We start from the raw sequence: 20,771 nt of genomic DNA on the forward strand, positions 1-20,771 counted from the left end.
GGATCTAACAGGTTTGGTCATACAGTGTGTGGTGTGCAGCCACACGGTAATGACAACAACACCACACACGAACAGATTTCACACACGAACATTTACAGTTCAGACAGGAAATCTCGCAAAATCTCTCGAGATTAAACGTGACCTCAGAGTAAATAAACAGAGGTACTTTGTGGACTATTTACAACAGAGGGGAAAAAAACGATACAAAAACAAGAGGTGCTCTTTAAAGAAGTGGAGACAGCGTGACCACCGGACTTTCTGGTAAGTCAGAACAGCTGTTTTGATTTTATTTTCCGCTCTGTACGTTCGTCACCTTGTTTTGTGATTGGCTGCACATCACAGTCAGCAGGCTGCGTGCTCGTTTGTGGTCAGAGGGACACAACACACACTGCGATATCGGGCCAAAAAAATCCAACATGTTGAATATCCCCGATTTGCCATCAGAGCGCCCCTGACGCCCTTCCGAGCAGATCAGAGCGCACTGAACACACCAGACACACGGCAGGAATATCTGATAAGATTATCTTTAGCGTCATCATGATTGTCGGGGCGTCCTTAAGATTGTCGGAAGGGGAAGATCGGGTCCGATATCAGCCTAATTATCCTGCCGTGTGAACCTGGCCTTACAGTGTGCCAAGTCAATGCTAAAAAGTTAGCGGTTAGCTGTAACTTCCACTAATTTTTATAGGAGTTTTATTGGTTTAGTGTTATAAAAGTAAACTTTTTGATTAGTAGTTATGAAAGCTAACTTTTCAGTTAGCTGTGCACCGGACAGAACACACTCGCAGACGAGAACTGGGCCACTCACGGTGAAAAAAAAAAAAAATATATATATATATATATATATTGGAATTTTTTGTGGAAATTTCTGGCCGATGTAAGACATTTTTCTGAGCGGCCCTGTTCTCTGTTGACACAGAGCAGCAGGAAGCGTGACGGAGCTCGTGACGAGAAAGAAACAGAATCTCAACCGATGGACTCTAGATGCCATGTGTCCCACACATAAAATCAGCTTCCTGTTTAAATTTGGTGCATTTCTTTATAGAGGGGCAGCATCTAAACTGAACCCTAAGTTGAGTCACTCCCAGACTTCCAAATTTGCAGGTCGCATGGGCACAAACAGATGTTAAAAAAAAAAAAAAACACTGCTTCAAAAAGTGTCCATAAAATGCAACAATTTGGGGGCAGTCTGGTGCCCTACATTATAGGTAGACATACACACCCACATCTAATTCTAAGATATCAGAGGATATGACTGAATGTCATTTGGTGTTGCTCACAACAGATTCTGATTTGGCTAATTGTTTGAATGCCTTTTGTTTTTAAAGCTTTTCGGTTTGGGTTATCCTTTGTAGAAAGCAAAATTGTAATTTATTCAGCATCTCTTTTAATTTCCGTTTTGTTTGAAGTGATCCTCCACAGAGTGAGAGATTAAAAACAGAGTGGAGGTGGCGCTGGTGAGGGACTCTCATCACGACTGAAGAGTGAAGATTAATCTTGTTGTCAGGGATGGGTGGCGACGTGAGGCACACAACGATTCCATCTATCTCTGCTACAGCGCTCCATTTGGCCTTGATCCCCTCCCACAGCAAGACGCAAATAGAAAACTGTCAGGTAGATTTCCCGCCTGTGACCCCGCCAGTGGAATTTTATTTTAACAACAGGGACAGACTCTTAAACTTCTGGGGACTTGAAAGAGCAAGGAAGAAAGATGAGAAATACTTCCACACATACAAATCATATATCCAGTTTATTAGTCGATCAACAGAGAAACCATAGCCTTGAGAATCTGGATAATCAAAGTCATTTAATCAAGAAAAAAAGGCGACTTATTCTGCTTCTTAAACATTAATGTTTATTTGAGAGAAAGTTTATTTGAAGCACTTATAAGCCAAAAACACACTGAACTAAACTGCTTTAAAAACTATTGAAAACCTGCTTTGAACCCCTTAGAACAAAATCAGATAATTGTTTGTTACTGTGGATGGTTGTTAATGTACTTCTATAAAAAGTCAATTTGTCTATGTTGCTTCTGTTAAACTGAGTCATAACAAATCAGGTATGGTCCTATTTAACCACAAACGTGATACAACTCTTCATCATGCCCACTCGCCCACTTTGAATCCTCAGACATCGAGCCACACTGTTCAAGTCTCAGAGGATCTTTGGGTACCTCTGGAATGACTTTTTATTAAATGTGCAGTTTCTTTATGGGATACAGATGAGGAGGATCACTTTCACTGTGACATTTTGGACATATGGTGCATTTTCTGGATACTATCCAATGGACACGTGCCTCAGTGATGAAGAACACAGAGGATGATGAAGGTCAAAGACACACCCACGTTCCACTATCTGCAGAAGATAGATGGCTACTTTCAAGAGGTTGCATTCTAGGATCCAAAGTGATTCTCTAGTGTGTGACTGTTTCATCATCCCACAGATAAGGTTTTTAAAAAAGTTACTCAGATACTCTTCAATACTAAACATTACTGTCAGATTAAATACTCATTTGCAACAGTATCAATACCAGTAGTGACCTCTTCACTGCATTCACTGGTCATAAAAATGAACGTTGCCAAAGGAATGAGGACCAGTGCTTTACCAGTATCTTGCTATAGACACAGAAAACCAGACAAGATGCAACTTTACTGTTGGTAATAAAAATGAAAGTTGGCCAAAGAAAAACAAAGTCAGGCAGTTGTGTTACATGTGACGAGATTACACTGTTGGGCCGAAGTGTATTCTTTGGTAACAAAGACATGACTTCCAGAAACACTAACAGCTTCATACTGAGGCTGCATTCAAGATGAGTTGGAAATCCCAATTTCTGAAAACTGCACTCCCTTGATGAACATGGAAAGCAATATTGATGTACAAAGAAATGTATTCAATTGATTGTATTTTTAAACAAGGAATACATTGATACATTTTTTATTAATAAATTAATAGATAAGTTGTTCTTGGGGATTATTTTTTGCATAACCTCAAGCAACCTAAAAATATTAGTTTTTTTTTTTTTTTGCACTACCTATACAAAATACACTACAAAACATTTGTCAATACATACCGAACTGTGCAAAGGTTTTAGGCACATTTACTGCATCATAAAAACATCAAAATGTATGAAAATCTGTTAAATATTCATAAATACATGAAATGTGTGATGAATTTAAACTTTGTCGACAGTTGATATGACAACTGGGTTCTATTTATGTGTGATTTTTTGGTATACAAGTCACACCAGAGAATTAGTTACAGGACATCAAAACTATTTTAAGAAAACGTGACTTAAAGTATGAGTAACTGTGTTTTATAATCATTTTAATATTGCATGATCATTTGCAAATGTGTTTACGTGGTATTCTACTGGCCAGAAATCATTATAATTTTTATTGAATAAAACTATAGGTCACATATTCATTTTTGTTGGAAATGATTTTATGTTGACATGCCAGTAAAAAAATGGTGTGGGGGAGGGGCATCACACACCACTTTTTTTATTATAACACTGGCATGACTAAAGGTTTTAAACAGTACTATCTATCTATCTATCTATCTATCTATCTATCTATCTATCTATCTATCTATCTATCTATCTATCTATCTATCTATCTATCTATCTATCTATCTATCTATCTATCTATCTATCTATCTATCTATCTATCTAGCTATCTATCTATCTATCTATCTATCTATATATATATATACGAGGTCTGTTAGAGAAGTATCGGACCTTTTTATTTTTTTCAAAAACTATATGGATTTGAATCACATGCGATTACATCAGACAATCTTGAACCCTCGTGGGCATGCAAGAGTTTTTTCATGCCTGTCGGTTACGTCATTCGCCTGTGGGCAGGCTTTGAGTGAGGAGTGGTCCACCCCTCCCGTCGGAACTCTTTGTCTGAGAACTTCCTGAGAGACTGGTGCTTTGCTTGATCAAAATTTTTTCAAAAACTGTGAGGCAGATCAAAGAGGACACCATTCGAGAAATTCAGCTGGTTTTCTGTGAAAATTTTAATGGCTGATGAGAGATTATGGACTGTTGCTGTCGCTTTAAGGACTGCCCACGAAGTGGGACGTCGTGACGCGCCCTGAGCCGCTGCTGTCTGCCTGTTTGAGCTGAAAACTTCCAAATTTAAGCCTCTGTTGACCCAGGACGTCGTGAGAGAACAGAGAACTTTCAGACGAGGTCGGGATCAGCAGTTTATCCGGACATTCCACTGTTAAAGGAGATTTTGTAATGAAAGAAAGTGCGGATGGGTCCGTGCGTTGGCAGGCAGCCGGCGCTGCACGCCGCCACAGGAAAAACACCTCCGTTGGAAGCCTTAAGGACAAGATGGAACATATCCAGCTGTTAAACAATTTCTTAGATACTCAACTGAAAGCCATCAAAAGCCACCTGGTTTTTACAAATGGTTATCAACATGGAGGTGTTTTTCCTGTGTTTTTCTGACAGACCTCTTTATATATATATATATATATATATATATATATATATATATATATATATATATATATATATATATATATATATATATATATATATATATATATATATATATATATATATATACGAGGTCTGTGAGAAAACTAACGTACCTTTTTATTTTTTCAAAAACTATATCGATTTGAATCACGTGCGATTACGTCAGCCAAGCTTGAACCTTCATGCGCATGCGTGAGTTTTGTCCCGCATGTCGGTTGCGTCATTCGCCTGTGAGCAGCCTTTGTCTGAGGAGTGGTGCTGTGCGCTCGGCGGATTTTTATTGAGCGTAAAATGGCTGAACAATTGGAGCAACGCCATTGCATCAAATTCTGCCAGAATTTGGCGACAGCCAGGTGGAAACCATTCGGAAAATTAAGATGGCTTTCGGAGATAAAGCTATGGGCACCACACAGATTAAGGAGTGGTACAACCGGTTTAAAGATGGACGCGTAACGGTGGAGAGCGAGCCGCGCTCCGGCTGGCCATCGACATGCCGAAATGACGAGATCATTTCCAAAGTGAACGCTGTGGTGATGCGGGACCATTGAATGACCATCAGAGAAATTGCGGAGGTAGTGGACATTAGTACTTTTTCGGCACATTCCATCGTGACAGAAGATTTGGGCATGAAGTGAGTGGCTGTGAAATTTGTGCCGAGTTTGCTGACAGCGGAGCAAAAGCACCTCCGTGTTGAAGTCTCACAGGACATGCTGGACTCCATTCACCCTGATCCCAGCTTTATGGACACCATTATCACCGGTGATGAGTCCTGGGTGTACGGGTACGACCCGGAAACCAAATTGCAGTCGTCACAATGGAAGCATTCCACTTCGCCACGACCGAAGAAGGCGCGCCAAGTGCGCACCAATGTGAAGGTAATGCTGACTGTTTTTTTTCCTCCTGCGGTGTGGTACACCACGAGTTCGCACCACAGGGTCAAACAATAACGAAAGAGTACTACAGGGATGTCCTCCGTCGCCTCCGTAATGTTGTACGGCGCAAGAGACCGGAGTTGTGGGCCACAGGAACTTGGCGCGTCCACCACGACAATGCTCCAGCACATTCCTCCAACTTAATTCAGACTTTTTTGTCTAAAAAACAAACTCCTGTGGTTCCACAGGCTCCATACTCTCCTGACATGGCCCCTTGTGACTTCTGGCTGTTCCCAAAAATTAAAAGTCCATTAAAAGGAATGCGTTTTGAGATGAGGGAGGACATCATGGCTGCAATGACGGCGGAGATGCACTCCATCCCGAAAGAGGCTTTTTTGGAATGCTTCCAACAGTGGCGACACTGCTGGGAGAAGTGTGTGGAGTCCCAAGGAGACTACTTCGAGGGTGATTAGGTTTCCAACCCTCCAGGTAAGCCAGTTTTTTTTCCCCAGCCAAAGGTCGGATACTTTGCTAACAGACCTCGTATATATATATATATATATATATATATATATATATATATATATATATATATATATATATATATATATATATATATATATATATATATATATATATATATATATATATATATATATATCATGGTATTGAATATATTACTGAGTATTGATTATTGTCCTGGATATCTGTATCAGGTTTGAAATTCTAGTTTTGTGACAACTGGAACCAGAAATTACTTGAACTAATTTGAAAATTCATACTTTCAGATATGGCTCCTCTGGGCAACGTCTCGGTGAGTTCAGGGCCACTGTGCATGTGACAAAGCAGTCAAAGTCATCTTGAGCAGAAGAAGAAAAACGTGGTGTCATTTCATCCAGTGTGGCGTGTGGGAGTCACAGCGGTCTAGTCACATGATTTAATTCAGCAAACAGACGTTTGGTGCCGTCTGTATGTTAAAGATTTAATTAAAGGCAGCAACAACTATGACACCGTTGAGCATCTTAATGTCAGGTCAAGAACCTTCAAAGCTGACTTTAATCCATGAGGCACTGAGTTGAATATTTTTAATATTGTGTGAATGGTGATGACATTACACACAATTTAAAATGTAATAATAATCTTCAGTAAAACTTTGCGGTACAAACAGCATAATGGCTTTTTGAGTGATGATGAAATGGGACCACAAAAGGATGATATATTTGCTGAAACGTCAGCACCAGCGCCCCGAAGATTAAAAAGTTAATTAGAAAAAAAAAAAATTGGAAATGAAAAGACTTTTCCTCATTAAATCACACCCTGATTGTTATTCTTTTCAGATATTTTCTTCATCTGTTTGATAAAAACACACACTGTGATGCCCCTGGGCCTCTCTTCAAATCAAATTATAAAAGGATTCCTTGTTTGCAGCTGATCAAACAACATCCTGTGGTCTTCCCATTGATTTCTCTGGTGAATGGGTTTTGAGAGTCGACAAGCAGTCATTCAAGAAGAGCTGTGTATTTGATTCAACTTGCACTGTAACACAACAATGGAAAAAAAATGTGGATATTTGATATGGAGTTGATATGAAAGTTGTTTGGTGCCCAAACTATCAAAAGTGAAATTTAAGCAAATTATAGTGGAAATTATCCTCAATTTTTGCAATTATGCTCGGAAATGTGTTAAATTATTACTGTGTGTTTTTGTTTTTTTTTTTACAGCGGAAGAATGCAGGGTAAATAGGGAGAAGGATGCTGAGGATGGCGCCACCAGGCAGGAAGTGAAGAGGAAGGTCACAGAGGAGTTTTATGGATGCAGGTCGTTGGTGAGACAGAGGAAGATGCAGAGGACAGGGTGAGATGGAGACATATAATCTGCTGCTACCGGCAGTAGCCAAAAGAAGAAGAAAAAATAATATACGAGGTCTATTAGAAAAGTATCCGACCTTATTATTTTTTTCAAAAACCATATGGATTTGAATCACGTGTGATTACATCAGACATGCTTGAACCCTCGTGGGCATGCAAGAGTTTTTTCACCCCTGTCGGTTACGTCATTCGCCTGTGGGCAGTCTTTGAGTGAGGAGTCGCCCACCCTCTCGTTGTTTTTTCATGGTTTAGGAATGGCTCAGAGACTCCTGCTTTGTTTGATCAAAATTTTTTCAAAACTGTAAGGCACAACTGAGTGGACACCATTCGATAAATTCATCTGGTTTTCGGTAAAAATTTTAACGGCTGATGAGAGATTTTGGTCTGGTAGTGTCGCCGTAAGGACGGCCCACGGTGCCTGACAGTGATCTGCGCTTTGAGGCGGCAGCGTCTCGCCGTTTCAAGTTGAAAACTTCCACATTTCAGGCTCTGTTGACCCAGGAAGTCGTCAGAGAACAGAGAACTTTCAGAAGAAGTCGGCATGAGGAGTTTATTCAGACATTCCATTGTTAACGGACATTTTGTAATGAAAGAACGTGCGGGCAGAGTCACATGTCGGGCTGGACCTGACCGCGGGGGGTCGCGACAGGAAAAACACCTCCGTTGGAAACCTTAACGGGCAAGTTGGAACATGCCCAAGCTGTTAAACAATTTCTCAGTTACTCACTTGTTGAAAGCCATCAAAAGTCGCCTGAATTTTACAAATGGTTTTCAACACGGAGGTGTTTTTCCTGTCGCGGCGCACACAGATTCGCCGAGTCGTTTCCGTGACGGCACGTCTTTCATTAAAAAATGTCCTTAAACAGTGGAATGTCTGCATAAAGTCCTCATGCTGGCCTCTTCTGAATCTTCTCTGTTCTCTTACGACGTCCTGGGTGAATTAAGCCTTAAATTAGGATGTTTTCAGCTCGAAACAGGCCGACGACAGCGCCTGGAAGCGCTGCACGACGTACCGCTCCGTGGGAAGTCCTTACTGTTATGTGTCGGACGCGGTCGGAGCACCGACCCAGCGTTTGACAGGACCCAGCATAAAATAAGCAGAGCACGGTTCAAAAGGTAACAGAATTTAATAAACATAATAGTGAGTGGAGCGCAAACGGTCTGGAGCCACAGCAGTTCGGACCCAGGGACCCCGCCGACACCCCCCAGGCGGCCGCGACAAACCGAGTCTGTGAAGGAAGAAATCATGAGGTGAGTCCAACACTCTCCACACAGAGAGACACAGCTCAAAGGTGCACACAATCAGCAAACACTTCCTGGCTTTAATATAACTCAGCTTCTCACCCTGCAGGCACGGAACAACTCAGTTCAAATCTCCACTGCAGCAGAAGCTGATTAGGCGATTAGCATAGCGTAACAGCTCAATATAACAAGGTGTGAGGGACACCAAATCCACTGTCATTACTTCATGAAAGTCACCAAAACCACATTACCTCAGGAAGTGTGCTGAAGAGCGTGAGACCTCACCCAATCCTCCTTCACAGACTGTGGCGTCAAACCTGGAGCGGTCTCTGCGTCCGTAATGGTGAGATTGTTCTCCTGACGTCGATCTCACACGTCTGCTCACAAGGTCGAGTCTCTGGCAATCACACACTGTGCATTCAAGGTTTAAGTGCAGCAAGCTCTGATCAAGACAGATACACCACAGCTGTGAGTCCTGATGGCCTGCACGTGATAACAAGCCTCAGGTGTTCAGGGTGAGGTCCTAATACTCAGCCACACGTCAGCCACTCAGTCCTGAACGCATACCACCTGGTGGGAGAAACAGAAAACAAAAACAAAGCCAGCCAAACACCCCAGCCCACAACACTTACAGCGACAGAAACACCTCATAATCTCTCATCAGCCGTTAAACATTTCACCGAAAACCAGCTTAATTTCTTGAATAGTGTCCACTCGGATATTCCTCACAGGTCCAGAAAAAATTTTGATAAAGCAACGCGCGCCATCTCGAGCAGCGTGTGAAACAAAGGAATTCAGCCGAGAGGGCGGGACCACATCTCACTCAAGGTTTGCCCACAGGGAAATGACGTCACCGACACGCATGAAAAAACTCACGCATGCGCACGAGGGTTCAAGCATGATTGGTGTAATCGCACGTCATTCAAATCCATATAGTTAAAAAAAATAAAATAAAAGTGTTGGTTTCTTATCTAATAGACCTCGTATATAGTTCTGTGATGACAAGTCAAAGCATATTGTTACCACATTTGTAAAATAAAAAAAAGTTTAAGACAGAATCCTAAACTACTTTTACCATGGTGGTGGTGGGGGGTTTCCAATATATTATAGAACCATCTTAGTTCCTGGATGCTAACTACACTGGAAGATAACTGGTCCATCCCTCTCTCTTGAAAGTAACCATCTTTCCACCAGGTGGAGTGTGAGTCCTTGGCCTTCTTCAGCCACTGGTGTCATCAACACTGATGCATCTCTGTGCATGGTCATGCCTCGACAGATGTGTCACATGGCCGAAATGTCATAGGTGTGGTCAGTGCTTAATTTGTAAAGTGGGAGGTCCCGGAGCGCAGTAGATTGGGTGGCTCCGGTGCAAAAAAAAGAAGGGGGGGGGTGCTTGCGAACAATGCTGTGCGCCACACTTAAAATAAACTGCACACAGTCCCGTCGCCAGATCTCAGTCTTAAGGGGGGTTTATGAAATCCACCAGGTGGGCACCACTATTAATAGCTTATTTTTGCTTATTTTCACTATTCACGCAGCCCCAATCCCTCACAACAATCATCACATTAACCATGACCGGACCAGCGCGCTCTCTCTCTCTCTCTCTCTCTCTCTCTCTCTCTCTCTCTCTCTCTCTCTCTCTCTCTCTCTCTCTCTCTCTCTCTCACACACACACACACACACACAAACACACCAACACGCATGCACATGTTCGCACGCACACACAAGTACAAATTACGTATTAGATCACACGCAGCATCTCGAACTAAACAAACAAAAAACACCACGGCGGGTGCATTTCAAAGCAATCAACAGAGGGGTAGCTACCAATTGCCAACACACACACACACACACACACACACCGCCACCACCAACTGAGCGTGCACATGATGTATTAGATGACAAGCAGCATCTCAAACTAAAAAAAAAAAAAAAAAACACCACGGCGGGTGCATTTCAAAGCAACCAACAGAGGGGTCGCAGTCGCAATAGTACCAATTGCAACACACACACCTGTGGTGGATGCTGGTCCTTCAAGGAGGGGAAGCTCAATTTCGGCCTACGTCATAAAATGTGTCGGTATATTTATATGTAAATTCTACCCTCCGTTCCTTTTCAAGAAACAGTACGTTTTATTTGTTACAGCACTTCCAGTCAGCCAGCTCTCCCCACCTTTTGCACCAAATTAATCTGAGGAGTTGATCTGCCCTGCTGTTTAACTCTAAGTTTTTCTTCGTAAGGAAGACTATCAAATGGCTTCGCCAAAATCCAGTCCACAACATTCAAATTGTCTGCCATTGTGTGCAGCTACCTAGCTAGCTCGCTAGCTGGGACTGGCGCGAGGCTCGTGTGAAGTCTGTCCGCCTGTGAGTGCTTTGTGACGGTGGAGTAGCTCAGTGGCACCCGCTGCTCGGTAGGGACAGAAACTGCGATAGAAGTCAGTCTCCAAACACAAGCAGCTACAAAGAAAACACCAGAAATAGAAGCTCGATTTGTCGCTAGTTGTTTTTAACAAAGAAAATGCCGCTAAGAGGATTAGGAAAGTCTCCGGTTCAACTCAGAACAGAATGAAAATTAAAAAATGCTCCCACGGATGTTTACACCAAAAGATCGGTAGTAGAGAAGCTTGAATCTTCGACTGGACTGGGTTGCTTGACGCGAGGACGTTTCGCTTCAAATCGCAGAAGCTTCCTCAGCTAAAATTCTTGCTGTGGTGGTCTGACTTCTGTCTTGACTCTTGTAGAGAAGAATACCTGAGGAAGCTTCTGCGATTTGAAGCGAAACGTCCTCGCGTCAAGCAACCCAGTCCAGTCGAAGATTCAAGCTTCTCTACTATTGAAACCACCTGGACAACTGAGAGCCTACACAGAACCAAAAGATCGCTGATTCGGTCATTTCGCTGTCAATCAAGAAGGGATTCAGCCTCAGACAGATCATCCAATCATCATGCAGAAGCTGAGCGTCTGCGCCAGCCCACTGCCCCATAAACTCCCAGACACGCTGAGCGTCCGACGGGCGGGACAAAGCCCAGCATTTATCCAATGACTCGTCTCATTTCGCTGCAATCTTTGCTTCGCTAAAGCACTGTGAAGCTGCGGGTTTGAGTGAGAGGAAAGCCGCGTCATTACCAGTGATAAGAAGCTGATTCTGAACAAAAGATGAGCGCGTTGTAGCGCATATTTAGTCAGTAACATGTACACACAACAGTATATATTTGATCACTTATTTTTTGACAATTTAGGAGAAGCTGAGCTTCCCTTGCAGTCTTAGAGCGATCACCTCTGACACACACACACACACACACACACACATACACACACACACAATAAAAATTTGGACCTACTTTGAGCAGAGAGTGCCAGCGCTGTCCTCTCTTTCGTCCACCCTGTGTCAGTGCAGGATCCACGGAGGTAGAAATGGGTCCAGGGTTTTCTTTGCCAACGACATCATGTGTTGGTTTATCCGAAGTTACCGATGTTGGGGTTTTAAACCAGTTACGTATATCCACATTTAGGAAAGCACAAAAACTAGCTGCTGTCTGCTAGCAAAAACTTCATTTCCCCCCATAAACGCGGTAACTGATTGTTGCTGGGCAACACTGACGTGATTACATACGTAGACAAACTTTCCAACAAACACACGGTTTTAATATACGAGGTCTATTAGATAAGAAACCGACACTTTTATTTTTTTTTTAACTATATGGATTTGAATGACGTGCGATTACACCAATCATGCTTGAAGCCTCGTGCGCATGCGTGAGTTTTTTCACGCGTGTCGATGATGTCATTTCCCTGTGGGCAGACCTTGAGTGAGATGTGGTCCTGCCCTCTCGGCTGAATTCCTTTGTTTCACACGCTGCTCGAGACGGCGCGAGTTGCTTTGTCAAAATTTTTTCTGGACCTGTGAGGAATATCCGAGTGGACACTATTCGAGAAATTAAGATGGTTTTCGGTGAAAAGTTTAACGGCTGATGAGAGATTATGGGGTGTTTCTGTCGCTCTAAGGACTTCCCACGGAGCGGGACATCGCGCAGCGCTTCCAGGCGCAGTCGTCGGCCTGTTTCAACCTGAAAACATCCTAATTTAAGGCTTAATTCACCCAGGACGTCGTGAGAGAACAGAGAAGATTCAGAAGAGGCCAGCATGAGGACTTTATGCAGACATTCCACTGTTTAAGGACATTTTTTAATGAAAGACGTGCCGTCACGGAAACGACTCGGCGAATCTGTGTGCGCCGCGACAGGAAAAACACCTCCGTGTTGAAAACCATTTGTTTAAATTCAGGCGGCTTTTGATGGCTTTCAACAAGTGAGTAACTGAGAAATTGTTTAACAGCTTGGGCATGTTCCAACTTGCCCGTTAAGGTTTCCAACGGAGGTGTTTTTCCTGTCGCGACCCCCCGCGGTCGGGTCCGGCCCGACATGCGACTCTGCCCGCACGTTCTTTCATTACAAAATGTCTGTTAACAATGGAATGTCCGAATAAACTCCTCATGCCAACTTCTTCTGAAAGTTCTCTGATGACTTACTGGGTCAACAGAGCCTGAAATGTGGAAGTTTTCAACTTGAAACGGTGAGACGCTGCCGCCTCGAAGCACAGATCGTCGTCAGGCGCCGTGGGCCATCCTTACGGCGACACTACCAGACCAAAATCTCTCATCAGCCGTTAAAATTTTTACCGAAAACCAGCTGAATTTATCGAATGGTGTCCACTCAGTTGTGCCTTACAGTTTTGAAAAAATTTTGATCAAACAAAGCAGCAGTCTCTGAGCCATTCCTAAACAATGAAAAAACGACGAGAGGGTGGGTGACTCCTCACTCAAAGACTGCCCACAGGTGAATGACGTAACCGATAAGCGTGAAAAAACTCTCGCATGCCCACGAGGGTTCAAGCATGTCTGATGTAATCACACGTGATTCAAATCCATATGGTTTTTGAAAAAAATAATAAGGTCGGATACTTTTCTAATAGACCTCGTATTTAATGTCTTAGTGATTATGCAGCACTGGCCGTTTTAACCCAAAGCAAGTACAATAAAATGAAATTAGGATTTTATTTATCTATTTATTTATTTGAGATCTGTGACTGTGATCTGGCTTGGGTGGGCGGGCCGGGGCGGGCCCAAGCATATCAGTGGGCGGGCACTGCCCCCTAGGGCCCGCCCATAGCGACGGGTGTGACTGCACACCCACACAAACACGCACACACACCTTCACAAATGACACTAACACCCTGCCTTTTCCTCAACAATTACTACATTTATGTTTGCTGTCTGTACTTTTCTCTCACTTTTGCGCTCTTTTTCATACTTTTCCCTCATTTCAAAAGTCACCGAACCGAACGCACTTTACCGTAATATATGCAACATATAGCATACTGTTGGAAACCACGGGTTCTTGGCTTGCTGTCAGTGTTGAAATTTTTCAGATTGAGGGCTTACATGCGAACTTATGGTAATGAGAATCAGCGGCGCACTAGTGTGAAACTTCCGTGTTTTTCCTCTGCGTTATGACATCACAGGCTACATTTACCGTAATACACCATATATCATTGGAAAGCCCTTGGTGTTAGCTTTACAATGCACTTTGAATCATTCGGATTGGACAAACTATGGCGGAGTTACGGTAAAAAAAAATATGCATATGGAAAATATGGCGTGGGCGCCATCGCCGTAAATAAAGGGATAAATAGCTGGCGGAGCCAATGTCAGAGGTTCCGGAGCGGGCGTCCGAGGTTCCGGAGCGCGCTCCGGCTTGCTCCCCCTCAAATTAAGCCCTGGGTGTGGTTCCCTCAAAGTGCAACTGATATTCCTCTTCTTCATCTCCCCAAGTAACCATTTGTTTGACATACGAGGTCTCTTAGATAATAAACCGACCCTTTTATTTTTTTTTTTAACTATATGGATTTGAATGACATGCGATTACACCAATCATGCTTGAACCCTCGTGCGCATGCGTGAGTTTTTTCACGCGTGTCGGTGACGTCATTTCCCTGTGGGCAGGCCTTGAGTGAGATGTGGTCCCGCCCTCTCGGCTGAATTCCTTTGTTTCACACGCTGCTCGAGACGGCGCGCGTTGCTTTATCAAAATTTTTTCTGGACCTGTGAGGAATATCCGAGTGGACACTATTTGAGAAATTAAGATGGTTTTCTGTGAAAAGTTTAACGGCTGATGAGAGATTATGGGGTGTTTCTGTCAGTGTAAGGACTTCCCACGGAGCGGGACGTCCTGCAGCGCTTCCAGGCGCTGTCGTCGGCCTGTTTCGAGCTTAAAACATCCTAATTTAAGGCTTAATTCACCCAGGACATCGTGAGAGAACAGAGAAGATTCAGAAGAGGCCGGCATGAGGAATTTATGCGGACATTCCACTGTTTAAGGACATTTTTTTAATGAAAGACGTACGCGCAAATTCGCCGAGTCGTTTCCGTGACGACTCGGCAAATCTGTGTGCCTGCCGCGACCCCCCGCGGTCGGGTCCGGCCCGACATGCGACTCTGCCCGCACGTTCTTTCATTACAAAATGACCGTTAACAATGGAATGTCCGAATAAACTCCTCATGCCGACTTCTTCTGAAAGTTCTCTGTTCTCTGACGACTTACTGCGTCAACAGAGCCTGAAATGTGGAAGTTTTCAACTTGAAATGGCGAGACGCTGCCACCTCGAAGCGCAGATCGCCGTCAGGCGCCGTGGACCGTCCTTAAAGCGACACTACCAGACCAAAATCTCTCATCAGCCGTTAAAATTTTTACCGAAAACCAGCTGAATTTATTGAATGGTGTCCACTCAGTTGTGCCTTACAGTTTTGAAAAAATTTTATCAAACAAAGCAACAGTCTCTGAGCCATTCCTAAACAATGAAAAAAATCGACGAGCGGGTGGACGACTCCTCACTCAAAGCCTGCCCACAGGCGAATGACGTAACCGACAGGCGTGAAAAAACTCTCGCATGCCCACCAGGGTTCAAGCATGTCTGATGTAATCACACGTGATTCAAATCCATATGGTTTTTGAAAAAATAATAAGGTCGGATACTTTTCTAATAGACCTCGTAAAGTCATTGCGGTGGTACCCAAAGAATACTTCGAAGAGACCAACTATAGGGTGACCAAACGTCCGTATTTCCCGGGACATGTCCGTATTTCACGTCCTGTCCCGGGCGTCCCGGGTTTTTTTAAAAAGTGAGGAAATGTCCTGGTTTTTAAATTACCTTCATTGGACCATTAAATTTACAGGTACTAGGGCACTGCGCATGGTGCTGCGTGTGACGTAATCCCTGAGCCGCATCAGTGAGGGCAGCCCTGTTCTTAATCGGAATGTAGACAGCGTGATTGTCAGTACGCAAGCAACATGCTGAAGCGCAAGTGTATGAATACCGACGATTTACAAAAGAGTTTCCCCGCTTTCAGACCGGGTCGAGACAAATGGGAAGCCTTGTGCACAGTGTGCAAAGCAGGCACATATGTCTCGGTGTCCAATGGAGGTGCAAGGGATCTGAAAAGCCACCTGGACACCGAGAAGCATAAAACAGCTGTCCGAGGCGAGAGTAGTGCTAGCTCGATCACACAGTACTTTGTCAAACCAGGGAACAAGGATGCAGTGAATGCAGCGGAGGCTGCATGGTCATTTCACACAGTGAAACATCACAACAGTTATCGATCTATGGACTGCACAAGTTCATTGTTGAAAAAGACCCTCCCCGATTCAGACACAGCCCAAAAGTTTAGTTGTGCCCGAACTAAGACCGAGGCTATTGTTGACGGTGTTCTGGCACCTCATTCTGTAGACGTGGTGCACGAAGCGCTCAAAAACATCCCATTTTGTGGTTTAAGCACTGATGGAAGTAATCACGGTGCGGTGCAAATCTTCCCCATAATTATTCAGTACTTTGATTGGAAGGAGGGTGGTGTGCAGAGTAAACTAATTCAAGTGCAAGATACACCAAACGAGACTGCAACCACCATCGCCAATTACCTAATGGAAACATTGACAAAAAACAATTTGGCTTCCAAATGCTTCGCATTTACCGGCGACAATTGCAACACTAATTTTGGTGGAACCCGGCGTGACGAAGGGGGAAATAATGTATTTGCAAATTTGAAGAGAATGCTACAAAACAGAACATTGATTGGCGTGGGTTGCCCAGCGCATATTCTTAACAACTGTGTCCATCACGGGGCAGACAGACTTGATGTGGACATTGAGAATATCATTTTTAAAATCTATCAGTACTTCCACATTTACACTGTGCGCACAGAGTCCCTCAAAGAGTACTGCGATTTTGTGGATGTTGAATACAGGAGGAGGCTGTCACACAGCAAGACCAGGTGGCTCTCTCTGTTCCCAGGCATAGAGAGGATGCTGCAGATATTCCCTGCTTTAAAAGCATTCTTTTCGTCTCAGGAAAAGCCACCCATGATGATCAAGGGATTTTTTGAAAACCCTTTTAGTGAGATATACTTGTGGCACATGCACTCACTCATGTCCATCTTCCACAGTCACATTCAAGAAATGCAAAGGGAGAACAACTCCATCATGGAGGTTAAGAAAATATTGAGCAGCATCCACAACATTCTTATTGAACGGAAGAACAACAATTTCATGTCCCTCAAAGTTAAGGGACTGCTGGACGAAAATCGCAGAGGACTTGAAGAGGGCTGTGACAAGTTCATAGCTGATGTGCTCGGCATGTACAGTTCATGTTTGGAGTATCTGGAGAAGTGGATGACACCTATGGAAGAGTTCTCACCATTCATGTGGATGGACATGAGTGAGCCACCAAAGTGGAATGATGTGGAGACCTGCATCAAGTACCTTGGAGAAAAGGGGGTGCCAATTGATGATGTTAAATGCTTTGACCAAGTTGCTAATCTGAAGAAATTCATAGAAAGCTGCAGTGATGATGACGCATTCATGGGCCTGCAGGTGCACCAGAAGTGGACCAAATACTTTGAGAAGGCCAAAAGCATTGGATGCTACTCAGAACTGCTGAAGATTGCACAGTTTGTTTTTGCACTTCCTCCTCACAATGCAAATGTGGAGAGAGTTTTTTCACTGATGCAGAGCCAGTGGACAAAGGAGAGGAACCAGCTCTCAGCTGAATCATTGAAAGGGATCCTATTTGTGCAATACAATTTCAAAAATATGTCTTGCAAGGACTTTCATACGTATGTGTTGAGCCACAAGAAACTGCTGAGAAAGTTCAGCTCTACAGCAAAATATAAATGGGCAAAGAAGGATGAGGAAGAAAAACCAGATGAAGAGGAGGAAAAACCAGACAAAGAGGAAGATGAGGATTAAGCAGGAAAGTAATGATGGTCTATTGATATTTTTGTTGGTATTTTTGTATTTTTGCTAATACACAAGAGGTATTTTTTTGTTAATTGGCTAATTTGTTTATTTTTTCCAATAGCTGATTGTTAATTAGCTCATTTGTTAATTTATTTTTTTCCAATAGCCTACAGAACAGACAATATTTCGTTCATTACTGAGGGTAACTGAGTATCGTGTTATTTGGAGTTGAGAGTTATTGTTAACTTTTGTTGTTAAGTGAGGGATGTTTAGATGAGACATTATTTCTTTCATTGTGCTATTCATTCATTACAGGAAATGTTAACTTAAGCATTTTGAATAAATGCATTTTGAATAAAATTATCATTTGTTATTGGAGTTTTTGTTGTTGACTTTTACTGAAAAGCATTTTTAATAAACCAACTGTAAATATCATGTTATTGTAGGATTATGTGGGCCTATGTTAAGTGAGTGCATGCCACAGTATATGTGCCCCCCCCCCCCCCCGGCTCCAAGGTGTCCTGGTTTTCCCAAATGAAAATATGGTCACCCTAACCAACTACCAAAATGCATTTTGACAGCGGATGCAAAAATGAGGTGTGCAGCAGGTGCAAGTCCATTTGGGGTGTCTCTGAGCACACTTTGCTATTTAATCCTCTCAGATCAAAGCTTATTTTCTCCATTTTACTATACCTTCAATAATGATCCATTTAAAGGAGTTTCTTTTAGCATACTGCCAGTGTGTCCCACCTCAAAATGTTCAGAACAGTGTCAGCTTTCTGAATGGGGAGATACTCGTATACATTTGTTTTGGACAAATATAATTTGGCTCAAAGATGTAAAATATGAAATGTGTTTTTAGAAATTCTTCAAATCGTTTGTGAATACAGATTTTTATTCATGTGGATGAACAGTTTTGGTGTTAGGAATGGGTTTACTGAAGTCTGCAAGTCAACAAAATCATGCAATATATGCAATTGTAAAAAAAACCCCAAAAAAACTAGAGCACTATAGAGCACAAACCTCTGCCAACACTCATTTGCAATTCCACAAATTTTTAATTTTTAAAAAATTTCAAGGTCAAAGTCCTGTCAGAAGTGGCTTTTCATAAGCTAAAATAAAATACAAAAAATATATCAAAAGGGCTTTTCAATGTTAAAAAGAATTAAATATCTGCTAAATCCGCAATACAGATCAGATGCCCACTAAACTTAGTATATTCATTGAAAGTGCCAGTTCGCACCTCATTGTCACAAATGAGACAGAATGAGGCATTTTTGACTGAGATACAATGCAAATGTACATGTTGTGTGGGCTGCCAGAAGAGGAGGTACTGCTGGCCCACCACCAGAGGGCGCCCTGCCTGAAGTGCGGGCTTCAGGCACTAGAGGGCGCTGCCGCCTCACAGGAACAGCCGAGGTGACAGCTGTCACTCATCAACTGTGACAGCTGTCACCGATCATCTGCACTTCATCCCGGATAAAAGCAGGATGACACCTCCACCACGTTGCCGAGATATCGTTCTTCTAAGGAGATAATATTCTCTGCCGTACTAAAGGAATTATAACTTACGTGTGCTCTGTTAGCAGCCGTTGTCCTGTGGTGCCTTGTCAGCTGATTGGTGGTTTGTGAGAGTGCCGACGTCTTCGCTTCTCACTCTTTCCAGATAAGTGCTTAAACAGGAGCTGCACGAGTGTGTGATTTGAGGTGGAGGTGGAATTCCCACCGTTGTTGTTACTGGGTGTACACACACTCACACTTGACTGTCTTTGCTCTTCACCAGCAGTACCAGATCCGACACGCGGAGACGGTGGCCACCTGGGGGACTCGGGACCTGGCGGCTCCAGTATCCTTCGGGTTCGGTGGCGGAGGAAATCGTGTGGTTCCGGTTCTTCTCTAGACGGACGTCTCCTATCGTCGAGCCTGCCCACACGACACCTTTATCCATTGACTTTGTATCATTCTATAATCTGCTGTGTATGGTTGTGGCATTCACAACAGTAAAGTGTTCAAATTTGACTCCTTCTATTGTCCGTTCATTTGCGCCCCCTGTTGTGGGTCCGTGTCACTACACTTTCACAACAGTACAGTTTTGTTCAAACATTTACATACTCTGGCAGAACATTTGTTTTTTTTTTGGCCATTTTTCAGAGAATATGAATGACAACAAAGACTTTTTTTTTTCACCCATGAAACAGTAGTGTTCAGAATAATAGTAGTGCTATGTGACTAAAAAGATTGATCCAGGTTTTGAGTATATTTCTTATTGTTACATGGGAAACAAGGTACCAGTAGATTCAGTAGATTCTCACAAATTCAACAAGACCAAGCATTCATGATATGCACACTCTTCAGGCTACGAAATTGGGCTATTAGTAAAAAAAGTAGAAAAGGGGGTGTTCACAATAATAGTAGTGTGGCATTCAGTCAGTGAGTTCATCAATTTTGTGGAACAAACAGGTGTGAATCAGGAGTCCCCTATGTAAGGATGAATCCAGCACCTGTTGAACATGCGTTTCTCTTTGAAATCCTGAGGAGAATGGGATGTTCAAGACATTGTTCAGAACAACAGCATAGTTTGATTAAAAAGTTGATTGGAGAGGGGAAAACTTATACGCGGGTGCAAAAAATTATAGGCTGTTCATCTACAATGATCTCCAGTGCTTTAAAATGGACAAAAAAAAAAAAAAAAACAGAGACACATGAAGAAAACTGAAAACAACCATCAAAATGGATAGAAGAATATGCAGAATGGCAAAGGCTCACCCACAGATCAGCTCCAGGATGATCAAAGACAGTCTGGAGTTAACTGTAAGTGCTGTGACAGTTAGAAGACGCCTGTGTGAAGCTAATTTATTTGCAAGAATCCCCCACAAAGTCCCTCTGTTAAATAAAAGACATGTGCAGAAGAGGTTACAATTTGCCAAAGAACACATCAACTGGCCTAAAGAGAAATGGAGGAATATTTTGTGGACTGATGAGAGTAAAACTGTTCTTTTTGGGTCCAA

General features: G+C 42.9%; 1 protein-coding gene and 1 long non-coding RNA gene across 2 annotated transcripts in view; one reads left to right on the forward strand and one right to left on the reverse strand.

The window, feature by feature from the left end:
* The window catches only part of LOC117522924 (pro-neuregulin-3, membrane-bound isoform), a 1,011,312-nt gene that overhangs the window by 470,463 nt on the left and 520,078 nt on the right, over positions 1-20,771 (reverse strand). The window lies entirely within an intron of this gene.
* LOC117522926 lies at positions 351-15,678 on the forward strand. Its single transcript, XR_004564378.1, has 3 exons — positions 351-360; positions 15,147-15,152; positions 15,565-15,678. It is a non-coding gene; the product is annotated as an uncharacterized LOC117522926 (long non-coding RNA).

This window comes from Thalassophryne amazonica, chromosome 13 (assembly GCF_902500255.1).
Source record: "Thalassophryne amazonica chromosome 13, fThaAma1.1, whole genome shotgun sequence".
Taxonomy (NCBI): domain Eukaryota; kingdom Metazoa; phylum Chordata; class Actinopteri; order Batrachoidiformes; family Batrachoididae; genus Thalassophryne; species Thalassophryne amazonica.